A 26,700-nucleotide genomic window follows, 5' to 3' on the forward strand; every position below is an offset into this window, starting at 1 on the left:
GTCCCAGCCAAAGCACTGTATAAGAAGAGATGAGTCCTAATTTAATAACAGGACCAGGGATGGCGGAGCCTGGTGGGCTGCCGTCTGTGGGATCGCACAGAGTCGGACACGACTGAAGCGACTTAGCAGCAGCAGCAGCAGTGTTACCATGCTTCCAGGCTGAAGGGTAGACCTGGAGAGGAGCTGGCAACTCAACCTTCTCTCCAACTCTTGATACTGTAATAATGTTGCCAAGTCTCCTGCATGGGTTTCATTATCAATAACAATAGCTAACATTTATTGAGTTTAGATTATAAACCAGGCACTACTCTAAGAACTTGACATATATTATCACATGTGAGCCACTCAATAAATCTAGAGGGTTGTTATTGTTCAATTGCCAAGTCATATCCAACTCTTTGAACCCCAACCCCATGTGATCTTCAACTCTTTGCAGCATGTCAGGCTTCCCTGTCCCTCACAATCTCCTGGAGTTCACCCAAGATCATGGCCATTGAGTTGGTGACGCCATCCAACCACCTCATCCTCTGTCATCCTCTTCTTCTTCTGCCTTCAATCTTTCCTAGCATCAGGGTCTTTTCCAATGAATCAGCTATTCAAATCAGGTAGCCAAAGTATCAGCTTCAGCATCAGTCCTTCAGAGGATTCAGAGTTTATTTCCTTTAAGATTGACTGATTTAATCTACTCATTTTCCAGGGGACTCTCAAGAGTCTTCTCCAGTACCACAGTTCAAAAAGCATCAATTCTTCAGTGCTCAGCCTTCTCTAGGGTCCAACTTTCACATCTGTACATGACTACTGGAAAAACTATAGCTTTGACTAGATAGACCTTTGTTGGCAAAATGATGTCTCTGCTTTTGAATATGCTATCTAGGTCGGTCATAGCTTTTCTTCCAAGAAGCAAGTGTCTTTCAATTTCATGGCTGCAGTCACCATCTGCAGTGATTTTGGAGCCCAAGAAAATGAAGTCTGTCACTGTTTCCATTGTTTCCCCATCTATTTTCCATGAAGTGATGGGACCAGATGCCATGATCTTCGTCTTTTGAATATTGAATTTTAAGTCAACTTTTTCACTCTCCTCTTTCACCTTCATCAACAGGCTTTGTAGAACCTCTTCACTTTCTGCCATTGAGGTGGTGTCATCTGCATATCTGAGTTTATTAATATTTCTCCTGGCAATCGTGATTCTAGTTTGTGCTTCATCCAGCCTGGCATTTTGCATGATATACTCTATAAATAATTTAAATAAGCACCGTGACAACATACAGCTTTGACAAACTCCTTTGCAAAATTTGAACCAGTCCTTCAGTCTTTCCTCAAGTAGTTTCTTGGCTGCTCCTCCCTTGATTAGCAACTGTTGGAATCCACCCTTTCAAACTCAGGGAAGGTCACAGAGGCTGGAGTCTTACCTATAAGAAATGGAGGGACAGAAAAGCCTCTGTGCCAGAGAATCCCATGGGTCCCCACTCAGTTTCAACATCTGTTATTTGCAACCAAAGAGTTCTAGTGAAAGTCACTCAGTCATGTCTGACTCTTTGCAACCCCATGGACTATATAGTCCATGGAATTCTCCAGGCCAGAATACTGGAGTGGGTAGCTGTTCCCTTCTCAAGGGGATCTTCCCAACCGAGGGACCAAACCCAGGTCTCCCACATTGCAGGCAGATTCACCACACAACTAAATCTTTATATACCAAAGCCCAAACTTTTAACTCTGAAAATTTTTCATTTTTCTTCATGTTAATGGAGGCACAATACGAAAAGTGTAAATTGTGACACTAATAACATAAAGGGTGTATGTGTAGGGTGGAATAAAAATGTAGAGATTTTGTATGTGATTGAGGCTACATTTATATCAGCTTAAAACAGACTGTTAAAATTATAAGATGTCTTGTATAATTCTCACAGTAACCACACAGAAAATACCTACAGAAAATACATAAAGATAGAAAAAAGTAATAAAAGAATATCAGTACAAAATATCAATGAAACACAAAGGAAGATAGTAAGAGAGGAAAAGAGAAACAAAAGAACTACTAGACAGAAAATGGCAAAAGAAGCCCTTCCCTATCAATATTTACTTTAAACTAAATGAATTAATCCCCCAGTCAGAAGACACTGAGTAGCTGAATGGATAAAATACAATGCTCAACTATATGCTTTCTACAGCAGACTCACTTTAGAGTTAAGGACACACACAGGCTAAAAATAAAGGAATGGAAAAAGACATTCCATTACAAATACTAAACAAAAACATGAGTGGTTATTTACTTCAGACAAAATACATTTTAAGTTAAAAATGGTCATGAGAAGAAGAAGGATATAATATAATGGTAAAAGGATTAATTTACCAGGAAAATTAACAGTTATATATATACCCACCATCAGAGCATCTGAATATATAAAGTGAACATTGACAGAACTGAAGGGGAAATGGTGATGCAATAATTGTAGCAGACTTCATAACCCCGGGTAGAAGTGTTTATAAAGAAACAGCAGTTTTGAAAAATACTATAGACCAAATGAAGCTAACAGACACAGACAGAACATTGCACCCAACAGCAGCAGAATATATATTCCTCTCAAGCACGTATAAAACAGTATTGAGGATAGATTACATATCAGGACACTTAACAATTTAAGAACACTGAAATCATACCAAATATTTTATCTGATCACAGTGATATTAAATTAGAAATCAATAACAGGAGGATCACAGTAGAATTCACAAATAAGTAGAAATTAAACAACACGCTCCTGACAAAACAATGGATCAAAAGAGAAGTCAAAATGGAAATCAGACACTGTCTTGAGACAAATGGAAACAAATAGACAACATTCCAAGATGTATGGGACGTATCAAAAGCAGTCCTAAGAGGGAGGTTTTTAAAAATAAACATCTACATTAAAAAAGAAGAAATATCTCAAATAGACAATCTAACGTTACACCACAAGAAACTAGAAAAAGAGGAATAAACTAAGACCAAAGTTGGCAAAAGGAAAGAAATAAGAAAGATTAAAGTAGAAATAATCACAGACTAGAAAAACAATAGGGGAAAAAATCAATACAGACTAGAAAAACAATAGAAAAAAAAATCAGTAAAACTAAGAGCTAGTTTAAAAAACAAAGTTGATAACCCCTTAGCTAGACTAAAAAGAAGACACAAATAAAATCAAACATGAATAAGCAGACATTATAACTTATGCCAGAGATACACAAAGAATCATTAAAAAAAAAAAAAACTAGTATGAATAATTCTATGCCAACAAACTAAAGAACCTAAAAGAACTGGATAAATTCTTAGAAGCAAACAACCTACCAAAACTGAATTATGAAGAAATAGAAAATCTGAATAGACCAATTACTAGTAAGGAGATTGCATTAATAACGAAACCCTCCCAGAAAAGAAAACCTCAGGACCAAATGGTTTCATACCTGAATTCTACTAAACATTTAAAGAAGAACTAACACCAGTCCTTCTCAAACTCTTCCAAAAAACTGAAGAGGAGGGAACACTCCCAAACTCATTTTATGAGCATTATCCAGAAACCAAAGTCATTTTATGAGCATTATCCAGATACCAAAGTCAGAAAAAGACACTACAAGAAAAGAAAATTAGAGGCTAATATCCCTAATGAACATACATGCAATATTCTGAATACTAGTAAACTAAATTCAGCAATATATTAAAAGGATCATACATCATGATCAAGTGGAACTTATGCTTAGGATGCAAAGATGTTTCAAAATATGCAAATCAATCTGATATACCACATTAACAGAATGAAAAATAGAAATCATATGATCAGTTTAACAGATGCAGAAAGAGCATTATATAATTCAATTTCCATTCATGATCAAAATTCTCAACAAATTAGGTACAGGAAGAATATACCTCAACATGATACAGGATATATATGACTGAGCCCACAGTTAACAACACACTCAATAGCGAAAACCTGAGAGCTGTTTATCTAAGATGAGGAAGAAGTCAAGGATGCCCACACTTGCCACTTCTGTTCAACATAATCTTAGCCAAAGCATTTAGACACAAAAAATAAATAGAAGACATTCAAAGTGGAAGGGAAGAAATAAAATTAACTCTGTTCACAGATGATATGATTTTATACACAGAAAACTGTAATGTTTGTATACACAAAAAGTTGTGAATTCAGTAAAGTTGCCAGACACAAAATCAACATACAAAAATCAGTTGTTCACAATTCTGTAAAGCAATTATCTTTCAATTAAAAAATAAATTTTTAAAAATCAGTTGTTTTTCTCTACACTAATAACAGACTATCTGAAAAGGAAATTAAGAAAACAATTCCATTTACAACCACATAATAAAATACTTAGAAATAAACTCAACCAAAGATGTGAAAGACTTATACACTGAAAGTTGTAAAACATGGATGAAATAAATCGAAAAAGACACAAATCAGTGGAAAAATATCTGTCTTCATGGGTTGGAAGAATTAATATTATTAAAACGTCCATTCTACCCAAGCAATCTACAGATTCGATGCTATTCCCATCAAGAAGTCAAAAGCACTTTTTTACAAAAATTTTTAATAATTCTAAAACTCATTAGGAACCACAAATGTCTCAGAGTAGCTAAAGAGATCTTAAGAAAGAAGAACAAAGCTGGAAGCCTCGTATAGGCCTCACACTTCCTGATTTTAAATGAAAAGGCTACAGTACTTAAACACTATAGCATAAAAACAGACATATAGACCAAGGGAGCAGAATATAAAGCCTACAAATAAATTCAGATGTAAAAAGCCAACTGATTTGATAAGAGCCAAAAATACACAAGGAAGGAAAGACTAGTCCCTTCAACAAATGGTGTTGGGAAAACTGAATATCTGAATGCAAAAGAATGAAATTTGATCCTTATCTTACACCAAACAAAAAAGTCAACTCAAAGTGGATAAGACTTAAATATAAGACCTGAAACTATAAGACTCCTAAAAGAAAACAGAGAGAGAAACATTGTGACATTGATCTTGGCAATGATTTCTTGGGTTGGATGCAGACAACAAAAACATAAAAGTGAAACTATATCAAACTAAAAACTTCTGCATGAAAAAAGAAACAAAGTGAGAAGTCAACCTAAAGAATGGGAGAAGATATTTGCAAACCACATATCTGATACTGGGTTAATATCTAAAATATACAAGAAACTCCTGCAAGTCAACAGCAACCAAGAAAAAGAAATAAATCTCAATTAAAAAATGGGTAGAGGACCTGAACAGACATTTCTTCAAAGAAGACATACAAATGGCCAACCAGTAAATGAAAAGGTGTTCAACATCACTAATCATCAGAAAATGAAAGTGAAAATCACAATGAAATATCACCTCATACCAGTTAAGATGGGTATTATAAAAAAGATAAGCAATAACAATATACTATAGGTATAAGCAATAACAATATCCTATAGGTAAGACTGTGGAAATTGAAACCCTTGTGCACTGCTGGTGGGAATGTAGAATAGTGTTCCTGCTATGGAAAATAGTATGAAGGTTCCTCAAAATATTAAAACTAGACCTACCATATGATGGAGCAATCTCTCTTCTGGGTATATATCCAAGAGGATTGAAATCAAGATCTCAAAGAGATACCTGCAGTCCCATGCTCACTGTGGCATTATTCATAATAGCCAAGCTATGGAAACCATCCAAATGTCCAAATTAACAGGTGAAGAGATTTTTTTAAATGTGTATACAGACAACGAAATATTCCCTAGGCTTTAAAAAGAAGGAAATCCAGCCATATGTAATAACATAGATGAGCATAGAGGACATTGTTAAAATTAAATATAAAATGGAAGCCAGGATGGAAAATTCCCTGAGCAGACAAAACCATTTAAACCACATAAGTCAAACTTAATTTGGCTTATTGTGCAAAACAAATGAAACTTAACTTGGGCTACTTCTTGAAAATGCTCCTAAAAATCATAAAACAAATTTAAGTCACTTCCTAAAAAGTGAAAAGATAATCATTTTCAACCAATCCCCTGTTGTCTGGAAATCCCCATTGTAATAACTAATCATTGTAAGGTTAAACAACTTTCTCATTTTCACTTTATAAACCATCCTGTAACGTCATGCCCCTGAACTTTGAAAGTTCCCAGTTTGTAAACTGTTCTCATATATACAATGAACTCTTACTAAATACTTTTTATGGATTTAGTGGCTTTAGCTTTTCCATTTCTATATTTTTGACAGTATATTGCCAAGTGAAACAACCTAATCACAGAAGGACAATTACTGCATGATTCCACTTAAATGAGGTATTGAAAATAGTCAAAATAATAGAAGCAGAGGATAAGCTGGTTTCCAGGGGCTGGAGTAGGGGGAAATGGGGAGCTGTCCAGTGGCATGAAGTTTCAGTTATGCAACATAAATTCCTGTGATACAGTACCCAGAGTCAACGGTATTGTGTTGTGTACTCAGAATTCATTATGAGGGTTATCTCATGTTCATACCACACACATAAAAGACACACGAAAACTTTGGAAGTAATGGATATGTCTGTTACTTTGATTGTACTGATAGTTTTATGGGTGCATCAATTCAGTTCAGTCACTCAGTCATGTCCAACTCTTTGTAACTCCATGAACTGCAGCATAGCAGGCTTCCCTATCTATCCCCAACTCCTGGAGCTTGCTCAAACTCATGTCCATCAAGTCGGTCATGCCATCCAACCCTCTCATCCTCTGTCATCCCCTTTTCCTCCTGCCTTCAATCTTTCCCAGCATCAGGGCCTTTTCCAGTGAGTCAGTTCTTTGCATCAGGTGGCCAAAGTATTAGAGTTTCAGTTTCAGCATCAGTCCTTCCAATGAATATTCAGGATTGATTTCCTTTAGGATTGGCTGATTTGATCTCCTTGAAGTCTAAGGGACTCTCAAGAGTCTTCTCCAACACTGCAGTTCAAAAGCATCAATTCTTCAGTGCTCAGCTTTCTTTATGGTCTAACTCTCACATCTGTACATGACTACTGGAAAAACCATAGCTTTGACTAGACGGACCTTTGTTGGCAAAGTAATGTCTCTGCTTTTTAATATGCTGTCTAGGTTGGTCATAGTTTCTCTTCCAAGGAGCAAGTGTCTTAATTTCATGGCTGCAGTCACCATCTGAAGTGATTTTGGAGCCCAAGAAAATAACGTCTGTCACTTTTTCCACTGTTTCTGCATCTGTTTGCCATGAAGTGATGGGACTGGATGCCATGTTCTTAGTTTTCTGAATGTTGAGTTTTAAGCCAAAATTTTCACTCTCCTCTTCCACTTTCATCAAGAGGCTCTTTAGTTCTTTGCTTTCTGCCGTAAGGGGGGTGTCATCTGCATATCTGAGGTTATTGATATTTTTCCCGGCAATCTTGATTCCAGCTTGTGCTTCATCCAGCATGGCATTTCACATGATGAACTCTGCATATAAGTTAAATAAGCAGGGTGACAATATATAGCCATGATGTACTCCCCTTTCCCAATTTGGTACCAGTCTGTTGTTTCATGTCTGATTCTAACTGTTGGTTTTTGACCTGCATACAGATTTCTCAAGCAGCAGCTAAGGTGGTCTAGTATTACCATCTCTTTAAGAATCTTCCACAATGTAGGTATATACCTATATCCAAACTCATCAAATTAAGAAAATGCAATGTTTTAAAATACCGATTTACTTCAATTAAAAGTATTTTTTAAAAGTTGCCAATGAAAGAATTATGTTTTGCCACGGACTTCCCTAATAAATCCAAATGTTCATCTCTAATGAAGTGAAGAAGGCCTATTCTTGAATGGAGTGTCCTACTCTAAGAGATTTTGACCTAATTTCTTCTGCTCCTCCTTAACCAACCCCTGGTGGTCATTTAGTTGCTAAGCCATGTCTGACTCTTGAGACCCCATGGACTGTAACCCACCAGACTCCTCTGTCCATGGGATTTCCTAAGCAAGAATACTGGAGTGGGTTGATTGCTCCACAGTGTAGCCCAAACATCAGGATTTTAAAAAATTCCCTAGATGATTTCAAAGTGCAGTCATGGTTGAGATCATCTGATGTACATTAGTGATTCTCTAACATGAATAAACATACACATCCCCTGGACATCTTGTTTAAAATGCAGATTCCGATTCAGGATGTCTAAGATGGGGCCCCAAAACCTATATTTATAAAAAGTTTTAGGAGATGTGAAGGCTGCTGGTCTATGACTCATTCTTGGAGCAGTAAAGCTCCCGTAGGTATCAGTATGTAACCAAAAAGGCAATTTGAATACTAGAAAAGTGACTTCTGTAGAAAATATAAACAGAGCTTCTTCAGCCTTGGCTAGTGTGGGGTGACTTTGTAAGGAATTCCATGAGTGGGACACCATTTCTTTTGTTCTGTTTCCCTAAACTTCCCAAGCAACCACAACATCATTGATCTGTTATAGTGATCTAAGCCTATCATTGGGAAGAGAACAGCTCCCTTTTATGAGTAGAGACATTCTGGAATGGAAAGATGATGCATTCATCTTTTCTTTGTATTGCATCTGCCTGTGACAAGCTGTAAACAACAGGGGAACTCATTTGGCACATTTTCCCTGCAGTCATTTGTCAAGTGTCATAATTCTATGAAAAAAAAAAGCCTTTGGGAAAGTATACCGAATGTATTCCTCACTATTGAATTTCTATTTATGCTGCTATTTTTTTTAAGTCTCAACTTTTACCTGTATAGTAACATTATTTTAATATTAATATTATTAAGCTTTTTGGACAATTCTTACTTGATACACAAATAGTGTATTTGTGTAGTTTTAGTAAAATAGAACAAGTTTAACATTTCAGTATTTTCATTCTCCATAAAGTTTGTTCCTACAAATAACCAGAAAAAGACATATTTCTCACGTTTATGATACTATCAAAGACTTTTATGGCTATTTTTTTAATATCATAGAAATACAAATCTGGTTTCAATTTTCACAGAACATGCATAAAGGAAAGGACTTAAATGTGGACTTCTTTTAGTCTGGTAGTTCCCAAATGTTTTTGTCCCAGGATCCCTTTCCTTCTCTAAAAATTATTGAGGACACAAATTGCTTTTGTTTATGTTATTTCTATTGATATTCACTCTTTTAGAAACTAAAACTGATAAATTTTCTATCCTCAGTAATTCATTTATAATAACAATGGTATACCCGATACATGTCACATAAATAATATATTTTTAAGACTAAATACAATTTCTAAAATGAAAAATATTTAACAGAGTATCAATTTTTTTTCAACATTTTACAAAATCTCTTTTGGGTTTGTATTCCTGGATATTTATATCTGCTTCAGCATTCAGTTAATTGTGTTATGTTGTATTTGTTAAAGTCATACAAAGAAAATCTAGCATCTTAAGATCTAGGATCTGGACAGGAGAAAATATTTTAGCATTGAGATAATTGAGGATCTCTTTGACACCACACCAAAATTCAACAAGTGGTCACTTCTAAAAGATTAACTGCAATATTGAACCAGAAAACTCGACCATAAACTTTCGTTCTGTGTTACATTAAAATCTATTGGTCTAGCTTACTCTTTGAATGGATCTTTTACCCACGTGTGATTCTGCAACATTTAGAGCATATTGATTCACTGAGTTATGGCAGTCTTCTAAATGCTGGCAGATTTCATTATGTAACATCAAAAACACATCAATTAATATCACCATGAATCTCATCAGAAAAGTGTTTATGTATTGGAAAGGTATTAAGCTCGTGGTGGCAGATAAAAGTTTTCCAAAATACAAATTTTCATTTGATAAGTCGAAACAGTAAGTCAAATACCATATGACATCACTTATATGTGTTATCTAAAATATGGCACAAACGAACATGTCTACAAAACAGAAACAGACTCACAAACATAGAGAAAAGACTTGTATTTGCCAAGAGAGAAGGGGGTGCGGGAGGGAAGGATTGAGTTTGGGATTCGCATTGCAAACTCTTATACATAGGATGATAAACAAGTTCCTACTGTATAAAACAAGAAACTCTATTCAATATCCTGTGCTAAACCATAATGGAAAAGACTATGAAAAAGATTATACATATACATATATATATATCAGTTTTATATATATATATATATATATAACTAAATCACTTTGGAAATTAACACAATATTGTCAGTCAACCATATTTCAGTAAAATTAAAAAAAAATTATCATTGACAACAAATGATGTCAGCTGTTTTCTTTGAAGTGATAGGACCAATTAATTCATTTTTCTTTAAATGTCAGCTAAATATTCATGTATCAATACCAATTATCTGTAGTCATTTTCTCAAGTGAAAAAGAAACATTTCCTGGTGTTTGAGGAACGACAGAGCTAGTTCAGCTACAACTCAAACAAATCCACAAAAGGTTTTCTTCAAAACAGACATCCTACTTCACATGTACTGCTCCCTCGATCATACTAAGCCACCAGCAGTTTCTTCACCATTGATTTTGCACCATGATTCTGTCACCGCAAGAAACGTTCATTTATTTCGTGAAACTACTACTATCTTCTGCAACACTGTTCCATGGAACACATTTTGAAAAAGCTGTATTAAATACCCCTATTAATCCTTTCCTACTTCTAGATCTATGAAAAAATTTATGGTTGCAGAAATCTCTTTGAACTGACATATATTTAGGGGGTAGGGACATTTTACTAATTTTCATTAGACTTCAATGTTCTTTCTTACATTCTACAAACCAAGTTTTAACTTAGGTCTCTAGTACCTAACACAGTGCCTGCAACAAGAGTAGGTATTGAAAATGTTTGTTTCTTTATACTTTATCATTTTAAAGGAGGATTTGAGGCATTTTACCAAAACAGTATAACAAGTTGTTATGAGGTTTTTTAAAATCTGATCAAATAAAAAAGTATAGCATGAACAATTATGTGAAATAAATTGAAAATTTAACTCAGAACTTCTGCATTGTCAAAAAAAAAAAAAACATTAAATCTCACGTTAGAAATCTCAAATGTTAGAAAGTCACATTAAAACTTAGGTTTTAATAAGAATTAGAGGAGGAGGGGGGTTCAGGATGGGGGACACATGTACAACCAGGGCTGACTCATGTCAATGTATGGCAAAAAGCACTACAATATTGTAAAGTAATTAGCCTCTGACTAAAATAAATTAATTAATAAAAAAAAAGAAGAAGAAGAAGAAGAATTAGGCAGAAGAGAAGCCAGAATCACAGAAAGTGGCCCCCTACACATATCCAAAGGTAGGTTGACACAGTTTAATAAATATTAACATAGATTCCTGTTTCAATTTATGGGTGATAAAATATTATTTCCCTATAATTTTATTATTTCACTCATAGTCTTAATAAAGGAGAAGGCAATGGCACCCCACTCCAGTACTCTTGCCTGGAAAATTCCATGGACAGAGGAGCCTGGTAGGCTGCAGTCCATGGGGTCACTAGGAGTTGGACACGACTGAGCGACTTCACTTTCACTTTTCACTTTCATGCATTGGAGAAGGAAATGGCAACCCACTCCAGTGTTCTTGCCTGGAGAATCCCAGGGACGGGGGAGCCTGGTGGGCTGCCATCTATGGGGTCACACAGAGTCAGACCTGACTGAAGTGACTTAACAGCAGCAGCAGAAGCAGTCTTAATAAAATCTACTTTCCAAAGTAAAATCTACTTAGAATTGCTATGAGAATTCAAGTTGTCCAAGAAGTGTCTGAGAGAATTATCTGTCTCAATCATTGAATAAGTTAAAATCCTTCAAATTCTTGACTATGAAAACTCAAGAAAATTTAGTTATCTCAACAAATAGTGCTGAAACAGTTCCATGTCAACATGGAAGAAAAAATGAATCACAAACTTTACCATGTACAAATAATTAATGTGAAATGATTCATATGCCTAAAAGCTAAAGCTAGAACTATGCCCTCTGGTACATGTGGCCTCCAAGGTCACATGGCAAAGAAGAGAGACCTGGAGAGTCATGTGATGTATGTTGAGGGGTCAAGTCTAGAAATAGTTTATGTCATCTCTGCTTTTATCTTATTGGTCAGAACTTAGTCACATGGTCCAAACAGTAGCAAGAAATTCTGGGGAATGTAAATGAGAACATGGATGTTTTGTGAGCATAAACAATCCCTCTCAGAGCATCTTCTGTCTCTAACCTCAGCAGGGAGAACAATGCCAGTCAAGATTCGAAGCTCAGTATATGCTGACTACTGGTTCAATAAATTGAATTGAATTGAATATTAATTGACTGAAACCTAGGTTTTAGCTTTCCTTTAAACAAAGCACCCTTACAACTAATCCTTGTTAACCATGCACATCATTCAACACACACACACAAATCATGGCCTTCTCTGAGCTAGCTTTTCTGTCCTTGCCAGGTTCAACTTTACATTGTTACACTTGGGACTTCATAGATTGAAGTGATAGGCACACACCAAGATGGAAAAGAAAATTACACGGATGAAAAAAACCAACACTGTTTCATGTTCACTCTCCTTTGCCGTGAATTCAGACATTTGAAGGAGAGTATTTAGTTCAACAAGCAGCTTCCCTTTTAAGACAGTGAGACCTTGGGGATGCTTCACTTCCTGTATTACCTTCAAGGCCTTTATTATATCTGAGGACTGGTGATGGCCGAGTGACAGGAGAGTTGACAGTTCCATTAGCTATCGAAGCAGGACAGGTCAATCAAGACCTTTCACATTCCCAGGTAATGAGCTGAGTTTCTGAAGGCAACCCAGATTCCCGCAGGATGAGCTGAAGAGTCTTGTTACAAGATGAAATGGGCTCTCGAAGTCTGCTTTTACACTCGAGGATCCTTGGTCACCACTCGAAATGGAGCGTGTTAGTCCTATTTCAAATTTGCCCTGCCAGCCTTTGGGAGTACCTCTTGCAGAGGACAGAAATACAAACTGAGAGGGAGAGAGCAATTTTCTGGGTTCCAAGGTGTCAAGAGAGCACGCTTCATCCTCAACCACTTACAGTCTTTCAGGAAGTAAAAGCTCCTGTGATGAGTCCTTAAGATAAAGGAAGTCATATTTTCATAACATATATCTTATTTTTATTTTCCAATTAAAGCACATGTCTCACAATGCTAAAGAATTACTTTGTTCAACAAGCTCATCTATTGGCAAGAAAATGAGAAAACTTTATGAAAAATAATGGAAGACATTCCAATGTGGGGAATAAAAACGTATTATTCAATGTCTCAATTTGATTTGTGTGGTGGGGTAATTCTAGTTAAAAATTAGATTGGCATTTTATTAGAAATCTAATTTTAAGAGAAATATAATTTCCACAGCATATCACAGAAAGAAGACTCATTGGAACATGTAGTATGTAGCTGCTGCTTTGAATCTCTGCACAGTACACAGCTTATTTATCTTCAAGTTCTCATAACAATATCCAAAGGAACAAACAGCTTCTTAATTCTTGACCTTGAAGAGATGCCTTTCAAAAAGAAGCTGAGATGACTTTAGCGACTGTCACTGAGTTTCCTTTTCAGGTATAAAAATATAGAGTGGTTTAAACAAACATAATCAGCATTCAGATCCTTGCACACCCCAAGAAATGATTGGCTGAAAGAGACTGTATTTGTAAAATGCCAGTATGGCTTAAAAGCTACTTCGCTGGGAGGAGTGGTTATTTCAGGAATAAATGTCTTACCTTTTGAGACATTGCTGTGGACATGTGGAAATTATAGCTGTCCAGAGATTCTATCAGCACACACTGCGCTACAGGTCAGTGCTTACCAAGGTGTTGCTGCTGCTGCTGCTAAGTCGCTTCAGTTGTGTCCAACTCTGTGTGACCCTATAGACGGCAGCCCACCAGGCTCCCCCGTCCCTGGGATTCTCCAGGCAAGAACACTGGAGTGGGTTGCCATTTCCTCCTCCAATGCATGAATGTGAAAAGTCAAAGTGAAGTTGCTCAGTCGTGTCCAACTCTTAGCGACCTCATGGACTTCAGCCCACCAGGCTCCTCCATCCATGGGATTTTCCAGGCAAGAGTACTGGAGCGGGGCGCCATTCCTTTAAAAACATGAAAATAGTATTGCTCTAGAATCAATTCTGCACTCAATAAATATTTATTGGGGCCTATAATGTTCAATGAAAGTAACGCTACATAATTCTGAATAATTTTTACTGAGTATATAGAAAAGTGAAAGTATGAGCCTCAGAATCAGGGTTCATGTTTCAGTACATGGGTAGTGAGAGCAGGTCTAAGACAGAAAATACGTCAAATTGCATTGGCAGGCTCGTTCAGAGACTGTTGATGTAAAGAAAAGCATTCTTATGCATTTTTTAATTAGTAAGACTTGGGTTTCTCCATCATCTCATCATTTTCTGTGAGATAATGGGAAAGCTACTTAAGGCCCAGTGAGCCTCAGTTTCCTCACCTATAAAACAGACATAATATTATTTACCTTGTAGACCTGCCATAAGAATTAAATGAGAGATATATGAAAAAGCCAATAATGCTTCCCAGGTGGCACTAGTGGTAAAGAACCCGCCTGCCAGTGCAGGAGAAATAAAGAGACACAGTTTCAATCCCTGGACTGGGAAGATCCCCTGGAGGAGGGTATAACAACCCACTCCAGTATTCCTGCCTGGAGAAGCCCATGAACAGAGGAGCCTGGCAGGCTATATAGTCCATAGGGTCTCAAAGAGGAGGATACAACTGAAGCAACTTAGCACGCATGCTCAATAAACAGGAGTCATAATTGAGCTATAGTTATTATTCAGCCTTCTGTGAACAGGTGACTATATTAAATGTTCTTTATCAGAAAGAATATGACTTCTGAATGTCTGTATCCCCCCAAAAAGTACATATGTTAAAATCCAATCCTCAGTGTGATGGTAATATTTGAAGGTTGGGCCTTAGAGAGGTAATGAGGTCATGAGAGTGAAGCCCTCAGGAGCAGGGTTAGTGCCCTTATAAATAAGTGAGACTCTAGAGAATTCCCTTGCCCCTTCTTTTATCTGAAGACACAGTAAGAAGATGGCCATCTATGAAACAGGAAGTGAGTCCTCACCAGACACCAAATTTACCAATGCTTTGATCTTAGACTTCCCAGCTTCTAGAACTGTGAGAAATAAGTTTCTGTTGTTTAGGTGCCAGTCTATGGGATTCTGTTACAATAGCCCGAAGGGATGAAGATGAAAAATCTTCCTTTGTAAAAATTTTAAAAGAATCTAAATGCATGATAATATGTTGGCATAACTGCTAACATCAAATATATGTTAGTTTGTAAATGCTTGTTAGCCTAAAGAACTGATTTATGTTTCAAAAGAAATGAGGATGAAAAATAAGAGGAAATGAATTCTGACTTGCTATTTGATTATACTTTCTAATGTGTATTTGGATTTTTACATTTCCATTGACCTTTAAATTAAATGGTTTATGCGTCACAGAGTATATTCTAAACATTCTTTTAGACAAGTCCCTAGACAATTTAAAAGAACCAGGCTAAGGCTGGATATGAACTACAGTGTATACACTGAAATTTATCAAGCACCATATGAGAGAAATATGATTCCTGAGTCACAGAAACCAAAATTGCAAAAATGAAATTATTCTAAAATCTGCCCATTTTTAAGCAGTGTCTATGACTTCATTCATCATAGTATGAGAGACCTGTTCACAAACACCAGAAGTTGAAGATTGAACTTATAGATAATATACCTGCTAGGTTTTTGCTAACAAGCCCATTGTCCAAAAGTAGTTTTTTTTTTTTTTTTTTGGCATGGAAGAAACATGTTTTTAGAGTTCTCAAAAAATTCTATTCCTAGAAAGCCATGGTCACAGCTTCTAAAAGAAAGACTTTTTCTTTTTAGAAGGCTGTCATCATCTTAATGGAAGAAAAAAGATTTACATACCTCAATTATTGCCCACAATATTTGCTTTCCTTTTTAAGTATTTGTTGATTACAACAAACCTAAATTATCAGGGAAAACTAAATTGTATTCAATATGGATTTTAATACACCTTACATTTTATATGTTCTTTTGCAAATTACTTATGACATTTCTTGGAGTAAGCATCATTTATTTGCGAGTTTAAGAAACAAGAATACTTCATTTTTTGGAAAATTATGGTCTACTTAATGTTAACATATAATTTTTATGGCCACAGAATTCATTCTGAAAGAAGAATTTTAAAAGACACATATTGTAAAGAAATTAATATGTCTCTTTACCAATATGAAGTTTTGGATTTCATCTTCCACACTGTTCGATGGAGTTAAATGTCAGTAATCAGTAACAAAGCTAAAATGTTCCATGCCATCTCTGACAAGGGTGTAAATTAAAAGGCTGTCAAGCTATTTACTTTTAAAAATGAATGGAGACTTCCTGGCAGTCACATTTTTCCACCACTGATGACTCTGACTGTATCCAGAGAGGATGTGAACTGAAAAAGCTGAGCCAGGCAAGGAAGGAGAAGGACAAAAGGAAGTGAGAAGCATAATGAAGGAAAGAGAAAAAGAACAGTTTTGAAACCAAGAATAGAAATAATCATGTTATTTTTCCAACTGCCTCAAAGAGAATTCAAGAAAATCAGAACTATTTTCTCAGTAAGAAGTGAAAAATAAACAAAAGGAAGCACCCCTTCAGGTCAAGTGTTTTTAACTTAGATGCGATTGTCCTTGTGTGGGAAGAGGCCCCTAAGGCCAATGTTTTAAAATCACATTCCAAATAGATGACATTTCATACTTTAGTTTTAGGAGTGGCCATATATTGGCTCTGCTATGAAATTCAAGCTGTGGATTCTGAAAGGAACAATGTGACCTCTCTAATGGACTGATTTGAAGAATGAAAGTGGGATTTGGGAAAATAATTGGATTTCTTATCTAATTTTCTGTTGGAAATAAATGAGATTCATTTCTTTCCCAGAAGTAAATTCCAGAACTAGGACTCATCTATGCTAATTTATATATAGATATCTGGTTGTGTTCTTTCCTTTATACACATTACTACATCTGTATATTCCCCTATATGTGTGTGTGCTCAGTTGCTCAAGAATGTCCAACTCTTTTGTGACCCCAAGGACTGCAGCCCGCCAGACTCCTCTATCCATGGGATTTCCCAGGCAAGAATACTGGAGTGCGTTGCCATTTCCTCCTCCAGGGGAATCTTCCCAACACAGAGATCAAACCCGGGTCGCCTGCACTGCAGGTGGATTCTTTACCACTGAGCCACCTGGGAAGCCCTGGATAGAGGACATGTGCTAAGTCACTTCAGTTGTGTCCGATTCTTTGCGACGCTATAGACCCTTCCAGGCTCTGGTCCATGGGATCCTCCAGGCAAGAACCTGGAATGGGCTGCCATGCCCTCCACAGGACTGAACCTGTGTGTCTTATGCCTCCTGCACTGGCAGATGGGTTCTTTACCACTATTGCCACCTGGGAAGCCTGGATAGAGGACATACCAGACTTAAGCTGATGAGAACAGATACTACACTTGATCTTAGCCAAAATGCCAAGACACAGAAAAGATTAGTGGTAACCTCTTCAGATCACACGTTTCTGTAGAAGTCAAGAATGAAGAGGCAATAATATTTATTGTCAATACTATTAACAATATCCTATTGTTACAATAGAATACTATTCAAACAGATGGATTTAGGCATATTGTTGTTAAAACACATCTAAATACAATTACTCAATGAAAGGAACCAGGGTTCCTGTTCCAGGGCTGAAACAGGCTAAATGTTAAGATGAGCCTAGAACAACTTATGCCAGAAAATGCTCACAGAATAAATGAGATATTTTTAGAGGACAGAGAAATTATCTTGAAGGGGCTCCCACTGGCCAAAGTGGAGACAATTAGATCATCAAAATAAATAATAGTGCTACTAGATTTTAACTCACTGAACTAGGAAAACCTGAGACAATACAGTTATAAACAAATAAACTGAACATCTGATGAGGAACTGGCATTTACATAGTCTCAGGGCACATCCCCACACACATGAAAGAAAAAAAAATAAGCTTGGGAAGCCTTGCAGACATCACCTAAATCAAGGGAAAGTTAACATCATCAGTGATGGGACAAATCAGGGTTGGTACCACCTCTTAGAATGCAATGAGAAGAAGCAAGCATCACTTCTGTGATGCTCCTGCTAAGATTTAATCTGAATTAAATCATGAAGATATATGAGACAAAACAAACTTATGGATATTCTACAAAAATACTGACCTATAACTTCAAAAGTATCAAGGCCATGAGAGTCAAGGAAAAACCAAGAAAGTGGTCTAGATGGAATGAGACTAAAGAGACCTGATTACTAAATGCAGCCCATGATTCTGAGCTGGATTCTTTTGTTATAAAGCATTATTAGGGCATTTGGCAACTGGAGTCTGAAGATTAGATAGTACTTTATTCCTGTTAATTTCCAGACTCTGGTGGTTGTAATGAGCTGAATTATGTCCCTTCTCAAATTCAAACCTTCTCAGATTCAATGTTGAAGCTCTAACTCCCAGTACCTATGAGAGTGACTATATTTGGAAATAGGACCTTTAAAAGGTGATTAAGTGAAAATGAGGTTGTTGGGATGGGACTTTCCTGGTGTTCCAATTTGACTGGTGTGCTTATTAAGAAGATGAGATTAGGACCTTCGGAGAGACACCAGCAATGTGCATGCACAGAGGAAAGGCCATGTGAAGACATACAGAGATGAAGACCACCTGCCGGCCAAAAAATGAGACCTGATGCTGCTGCTGCTGCTAAGTTGCTTCAGTCGTATCCGACTCTGTGCGACCCCATAGACAGCAGCCCACCAGGCTCCCTTGTCCCTGGGATTCTCCAGGCAAGAACACTGGAGTGGCTTGCCATTTCCCTCTCCAATGCAGGAAAATGAAAAGTGAAAGTGAAGTCGCTCAGTCGTGTCCGACTCTTCGAGACCCCATGGACTGCAGCCTACCAGGCTCCTCCATCCATGGGATTTTCCAGGCAAGAGTACTGGAGTGGGGTGCCATTGCCTTCTCCGAAAATGAGACCTAGAAGAAACCAAACCTGCCAACACCTTGATCATGGACTTTTAGCCTCCAGAACTGACAGCAAAATAAGCTGCTGTTGTTTAAGCCACCCAGTCTGGGATATTTTGTCATGTCAACCCTAGCAAACTAATAACCATGGTTGTATTGTGCTTATGTAGGAAAATGTCCTTGTTTGTAAAAAATTAACTCAAGTAACAGGATGCTTACTCTCAAATGGGTCAAAAACAATTCTTTGAAATTGTCCTGTAGATGTTCTGTAAGTCTGTGACTGCTTCAAAATAAATAAAAATAAATCTCTATATTAAAATATTTGTTTATATATTTTATATAAATATAAACTTTAAAATTTATATATTAACTTTTAGAGAAGGGGGCAGCACAGGATGAGATGGTTAGATAGCATCTGTCTCAATGAACATGAATCTGAGCAAATCCAGGAGACTATGGAGGACAGAGGAGCCTGGTGAGCTGTAGTCCACAGGGCCACAAAGAGTTGGGCACCAATTTAGCGACTGAACAGCAACAAAACTTAAAAGTCCCCAAAGAAGTGCTTTCAGAAGAGGAACAGAAAGGTTTTTTGACACACATAAAGTGCTGCTTTTCTGTTCCGGATGACTGTGAATGATAGGCATAAAGAAAATGGGTTTAAACGGAAAGGCTGAATATATAAATGAAATGTATAAAATCTTCTTGTAATGAAAGAGGCTCTGTAGATCTCTATAAATGGAAAATTCCTTAAATTTAATCTTCTCCTTAACTGATTCAGGCATTTGACTTCAACCTCTCCTAGCTGTGGTTTCAAACTCAATCTTGTGAGAGTTCTCGATTATGGAAACAGGTAAAAATGGAGTCACTCTGGATAAAACCATGGTTCTGGATGAAATAAAGTCATCTTCACTCAGCCTACCTCTTCCTCCCTGCCCCACCCTGAGCTCAGAAATTCTGGGATGTCCACAAAGTTTTTGAGGCCTGTTCTTATGAAGGGCTCCTTTGGCTCTTTAGAAAGAGCTGTGTAGATTTTAGGTCTTTATCACTACACACACCCAGGATTTTATGAGCATAGATATGGGTCAGGGAGTATCCATGGCAAAAGGTTGGTACCATGATGACAAGAAGGTGGCACTGACACCTGGATGTTTCTGGCCCTTGAAAGCCAGCCTTCAGTCCATCCCAGGCTACACAGTTGTCCTGGTGGCCCAGAAAACCTCTAAAGCAAAGATGATGTTGTACCATTTGTCCGGACCCAACCAGAATACTTCTAAGCCTGCCTTGGGGAGCAAGGGCACTCTGGAGCATGACAGGAATGGTGCATGTAGGAGAAGCAAAGGCCTGAACTGCCCAACTCAAGAGGCTCTAGACTGGAGTTGCACCCAGATGGCTTCCATGATAGCAATGAGTTCTTGAGTCTTTCATGCTCTATAACCCATGTCCTTCTAAAACAACCCCAGGGGCTCCATGGTGGAATGCATTCTTATTCAAAAGTATTCACTGCTCCTATCTGGGAAAGGATGATATTTTTCTATCCCATTGATGGAAGGCTTGATCTTGTGATTTGTTCTTGGCTGTTAAAATATTCAAAGTGATAAATGTCACTTCTGGACAGAAGCTTTAAGAGCCAACACATGAGTTACTGTCTCCTTTCCCTCCATAATAAAACTGGCAATACTCCAGATTGACCCTATTGCACCAGCCTGATCCCAAAGATGATGGAGAGAGAGTTGTAGGTTACCCATGATGTTAATGTGGTGTGGATGAAAAATAAATCTTTCGGGTGTAGGTCATTGGATTTTGGAGTTGTTTGTTAACACAGCAAACCTAGCTCATATTAACTAACACAATATCCAACTACCTAGTATCATTTCATAAAAGCAAAGACTTTGTTGCTTTAAAAAGTCTTTTGAAAATATTTAGATTGAATAGCATATATTTAGTGTGGCATTTTAAAAGAGATCCTGATTAAAAAAAAAATTGTTGTTGCTAGATTGCTTTGGTCAATGAAGTAATCATTTGTTAGACAGCTAAAGGTAACAGGTTTGAAGACCCCTAGTTTGGGGTCACAAACATCAAGTCAAAAAGTACACATCGAAACGGCTTGCTCTCAACCTTCCAGTCAAAAAACACACGCTCATTTTTTGCCCTTCTTTATATCACACATTACATTATCCACAGCTTTGGAAACAACTGTTCGCAATCACAAATACCTGGAGGTCATACGATTCTATTTTCCTTAGAGAGACCCACAAGCCCAGCTATCTCCCTATCCTAGTGAACGTTAAAGCACCAGAAAGTTCACATTTCTAGCCACCGTCTGAGAAGGTAAATCATACAGTTATAAGCCACGGGGACATTAGTTCTTGGTTGCTTGCTCCTATATTTGACTAGAATAAAGGTCTGATTCAGACAATTATCCTCCTGGAAAATGACTGTTCTACTATACCAAATTATAATAAAATACATTTCTAAAACTTAACAGTGAGACCTAGGCAATGTCGTTTTTCAATTCAGTTAGTGATTTTTTTCATAAACAAAACTCATTAAAGTAGGAAAAATATGTAACCATGAATATATAATAAAGCAGTTGGAGTTCTTCCATGGAGAAGAATTTGTTTTTCTTACAGTGGACTAGATGTTAATTCCCAAGGGAATCATTTGGAATTTTAAAACAGGAGGTGACAGATTGTCCCCACAGGCTCAGAGAGGTAATTTGCCTAATATAATTGTGTTAATGAAGTTGGAATTTCACCTAGAAATAATAGCTCAGCTCTGCCAGGGATTGATAGGACTTTTTTTTTTTTTAATTCAAAAGGTCATACTAAGGTTTTTTTAAATTTCTATAAAACAGTATTTTTCAAACTGTACTCCTTGAAACAGAATTGTCCCACAAACTATTAATAAGAATTCTGTGAGAAAGGAATGTTAATGAACATTCCATGAGAAATATTCAAATATATTCTGAATACCATATCATTTCCTGTTCCAACTGATATTAGTGTACTAAGACTCAGAAGTCTTGCAGGAAGGGAACCCGCTTAACATCGTTTAACCGAGTGATTTACAAAATTATAGGGACCACATTATAGCATCCCTGGGAACTAATAATTCTCTGGATGTACTGAAAGATTAAATCTGTGTAAATACTACAGGATGGTCAGCAGGGTAGAGCCAATCCTCAAAACTGTCTCAGGTCCCCAGGGAATTCAGGCTCTGTGACCAAAGATATCCTAGTTGGAAGAGACACAATTTGGAGCAAGCAATATTCCACATGATATCAGGCATGAAATGGTTATATAGAAATGCTCCTAAATTATTCCTGAGGCACTGCAAGTAGGAAGCTATTGGTGTCACATGGGAAGTTTCATTGGCCTATACAAGGGGTGAATCCATTTTCAACTTCCATTGCAATTTGCAAGTTGTTCTTCCAAAGGAAGGAGGTTGACACCCTTTGCTATTTCACCTAACTCCCAGCCTCAATTCTATAGTGTACAGAATGATGATCTGAGAGGAAGAACATAGCTGGAGAGCACAAGGATCAGAGATAGCGACATCTACCACACACATCACAAAGCCATTCCTGTGGTTACTAGACAATCATATGATCTGTGATTAGCAATCAGAGAACCAATAACCTCACCTGATTGCAATCTTCATCTCTGCTGGCTTCTGTGGTTCAGAACTGTCACCCTTTCTGGCCTAAGTGTGCCACGTGGGCTTCTGTCATGCTAAGTACAGATTCTTAAAGCTCTCTCATCTGGTGTCCTGGGAGTTCCATAGACTCTTTTGAGCTGAGAACACAAATGCTTCCTCCAAGGAGCCCTCTTACTGGCTGCAGAGGGACAGATTCAAGTGTGTGTAACATCCTCTGTATTATGCCTGCAATCACGAAATCACGACTTCATCATACCCTAAGCATCTTCAGTGCTGCTTCATGAAACCTGAATTCCATTGTCTTCCATCCCCATTACCCATAAGATATATCTAAATTTCTGAACTTCCCTGGAAATCACAGTTCCAAGAGTGAAAAAAAAAAAGAAAGTGAAAGTGTTAGTGACTCAGTCCTGTTCGACTCTTTGCGACCCCATGGGCTGTAGCCTCCCAGGCTGTCCATGGAATTCTCCAGGCAAGAATACTAGAGTGGGTAGCCATTCCCTTCTCCGGGGGATCTTCTCTACCCAGGGATCGAATCTGGGTCTCCTGCATTACCATCTGAGCCACCAGGGAAGACCTAAACAGTTCAAAAGAGGTTACTGTTATTGTTGTTTTCAGATTCTTTGGTCCCTATATATATTACTGGGTGCAAACAGTCACTTGAGGGAATTACACATTTCACACATTGCATTCAGACAAGTCTCAGTTCCAGACCATTTACGACTCTTTATATGTATCTAATTTTCATTTCTGTGTATAGGTTCCGTTATTCTTAACAAAAGTGCTATACTGAGATGCTTGGATAAGCTGACTACTTCCTTGACCAACAGCGTCAAGAACCTGAGTCACTTTGTAGAATGTTCTTTGGGCATATTGGACCTCATACCACACAACCACAGGTTCACTGTTTTTGTTTTTTTCACCCTGGGGCATTCCCACCCACACAAATGTACTTTCATCTTTCAGATCAAAAGACAGTATCAGTGAAGCCAACTGCACCTGTAAGCTTTAGCATATTCACATTTCAATTTCTCCTTTCTCCTGTTAGCACAGGGTGTCTACCTTAACAATTCACCTTTTTCTAAACAACAATAATTTTTTTACTAACCTTGTGGAACCTGAAGATTTTCTCTCCTGGCCACTTGAACCTGAACTTTTCTTCCTAGATCTCAAGTCCTCATTCACATGTGAAGCTACTGTCTTTGTTTATAAAGGCTTCTTTCTCTTAGCCAAGGCAATGGCCAGACTCTCTCAAGGTTTCTATTACTGAAAAGACCATCAGCTTTTGAGCTGAAAATTCTAACTGGAAGCAATAATGCATTTACAACACTTAGACCAAATTCTTGACAAATAATTTAAATATAATTGATTGACTTAAAAAAATGGCAAATAATTGCTAAATGATATCTTAATACTTTGGCAATAATATGTTGCTCCTAAAATTTTTTTTATAAAATATTATTGTGCTAAATATAACAGGAATTCCTGAATGATTTTAATTATGTTGTAGTCACACATTTAATAATTATTTATTATTTTAAACATATAACTTTATAATATTTTAAATAATTATTTTATCTATTATTACACATATCCAAACTGTATTTACTGCCATACTCTCTTTTAAGACAAACAGCTCCACAAAACACAAATCTTCGATGTAACTTTTTCTCACACAGCAACTTTATTAGCAACAACAATACATTTAGATTCAACTTCTTTCAAGTCCAAAACTATTTCCACATCATGGGGCAAATCCATTTGGAAGTTATTACTTCTCTAACACTGGAGTAGCATTTAGTGAACCTAAACAATAATGTTTCAGGCACTGGGAAATGGCTTAATAACTGCCATTCCTATAGGACGAAGAGGACTTCTATAGTTAAAAAAGCTTATATGGGTTAAAAAAAGTAACTTCCCATTTCCAGTTTTGGGAAAAGGATGAATACCCTTCCCTTGGGCACTGATACTCCTTTCCCTGTGGAAGTGAGTTAGCCAACTCTGCTTTTCTTCAGGCCCCAGAGTCCTCCTCCAGCCTAAATTGCCAGACACATTGGAGAAGGGGAGAGAAAGCACAGAGAAATACTGGGACATGACCGGAGAACACAGAAGATGAGTTGCTCCTTGCGCTTCCCTGGTGGTCTGGTGGTAAAGAGTCCACCTGCCAACTTAGGGACACAAGTTTAATCCCTGATCTGGGAGGATCCCACATGCCATGGGGCAAGTAAGCCCGTGCGCCACAACACCTGTGCTAGAGCCCGTGAAACACAACTACTGAAGCCCGCACACCTAGAGCCCATGCTTTCTAGAGAGAACTAGTGCAGCAACCAAGACTGATGGCAGCCAAAAATTAAGTAAATAAGTAAATCTTTTTTTTTAAAAAGAGGTTTTTTGTTTTTTGTTTTTGCGCCAAGGCCAAGGAAAACAGCCATTAGGGGAGGGGAGCAGCAGGTAACGATACGAGGAGAGGGTAGTCAGGGTAATTTTGAAGTTACTAAGCATGATCTTAGTCCATTCAGGCTGCCATAACAAAAGCATCATAGACGGGATGGTTTAAACAACAACTTCTGTTTCTCACTGGAGAAATGGCTGCCCAGTCCGAAGTCAAGCCATCTGTGTATCTGGTGTTCAGTAAGAGCCCACTTTTTGGCTCACTGACAGTCATCTTCTCACTGTGTCCTCATACGCTGGAAGAAGTGAGGGAATTCTGTGGAGTCTCTTTAAGAAGGGCACTAATCTCATCCATGAGCGTTCTACTCTCACAACCTTATCACCTCCCAAAGGCCCCCCTCCTTATATCATCACATTGGAGGATAAGATTGCTTTTTTTTTTTTTAAAGAGGGATAAGATTGTAAATTCTATTTTAAATATGGTAACTTTCTTTTTAAACATTTTATTAAACTTTTTACTATGTATTGAAAAATATAGTCAATTAACAATGTTGAGATAGTTTCTGGTGGACAGCAAAGAAACTCAGCTATATGTATATATGTATCCATTTTCTCCCCAATTCACCTCCCAGCCAGGCTGCCACTTAACATTGGGCAGAGTTCCCTGTAGGTTTTTCTTGGTTATCCTATTTTTTTTCAATCAGTTTTAAATATAGCAGTGGGTACATGTCAATCCCCAATTCCCTAACTAGGGGGATAGTATTTCAACATGTGAAATTGAGGGGAACACAGACATTCATTCCACAACAAACATATTTAAATAAATATAGTTTCCTTGTTTTCGGGTATACACTATCAGGAAGTAGGGAAGGAATTATAATTACACAAAGTTTCTTAAAGGAATTATTTTGAATAAAATCTGAGTGACTTGCAATGAATCAATTATTTGAGGATAAATGGGTATTTCTGAAGGGCTTGAGAGTGCCTAAAATGTTTTGTTCTCCTTCAAATATCACCAACTGCCTACAGTTTAGTTTATGCCATTTATTTTAGCAGTACAGCTTTGTTTACAGCTTCTGCCAACAATGACCTCCACTTGACCTGACATGAGCTCTGCCACAATGAGGTATCAATGATGAGCTTCACCTTGAGCCTCCAACTGCCTCCAACTGACACCAAGGGTTCTGTTAAAACCTTGAGGCCTGTTGTTTTCCTTGGACCTAGCCCCAAACAGAAGCAAATCTTACTTTCTATGTTCTCCATTCATGTCTCAATATTTCTCTGTGCTTCCTCTCCCTGCCCCAATTTTTCACTAAAACAAGCTCCCTTCCATCTGTTAACTATTCACAAAAAGCATCTTCTATCCCTTTGCCCTGTCTTAAAACCTATCCCCACTAAGATTGCTGTTCCCAAAGATTATCAGCCTTCAGGAGATCATTCTAGCTCACTCTCTAACTAACTTTATACCCAAGGGTCTTGAAGTAGGGTTAGCATTTTCTTAAATCATGCATTCCACTTCCAGATCATTATTTTATCCTACTTAATAGTAAGGCCTGCTTAGTTTAGAACCTTGCCATTTGGCTGTATCACTGTGGCCCGTCCTCATCTCTGTCAGCTCTCATCTCCATTCACTCCACTCTATTCTGCAGAGTGTATGGCTCACGTTAC

The 26,700-nt window shown here is 37.4% G+C and overlaps 1 pseudogene; it reads right to left on the reverse strand.

Annotated features, from left to right (window-relative positions):
• Positions 1 to 17,375: 17,375 nt before the first annotated feature.
• Positions 17,376 to 17,489, reverse strand: LOC139185032 (U2 spliceosomal RNA; annotated as a pseudogene).
• Positions 17,490 to 26,700: the final 9,211 nt, after the last annotated feature.

Source organism: Bos indicus, chromosome 9, assembly GCF_029378745.1.
Source record: "Bos indicus isolate NIAB-ARS_2022 breed Sahiwal x Tharparkar chromosome 9, NIAB-ARS_B.indTharparkar_mat_pri_1.0, whole genome shotgun sequence".
Classification (NCBI taxonomy): Eukaryota; Metazoa; Chordata; class Mammalia; order Artiodactyla; family Bovidae; genus Bos; species Bos indicus.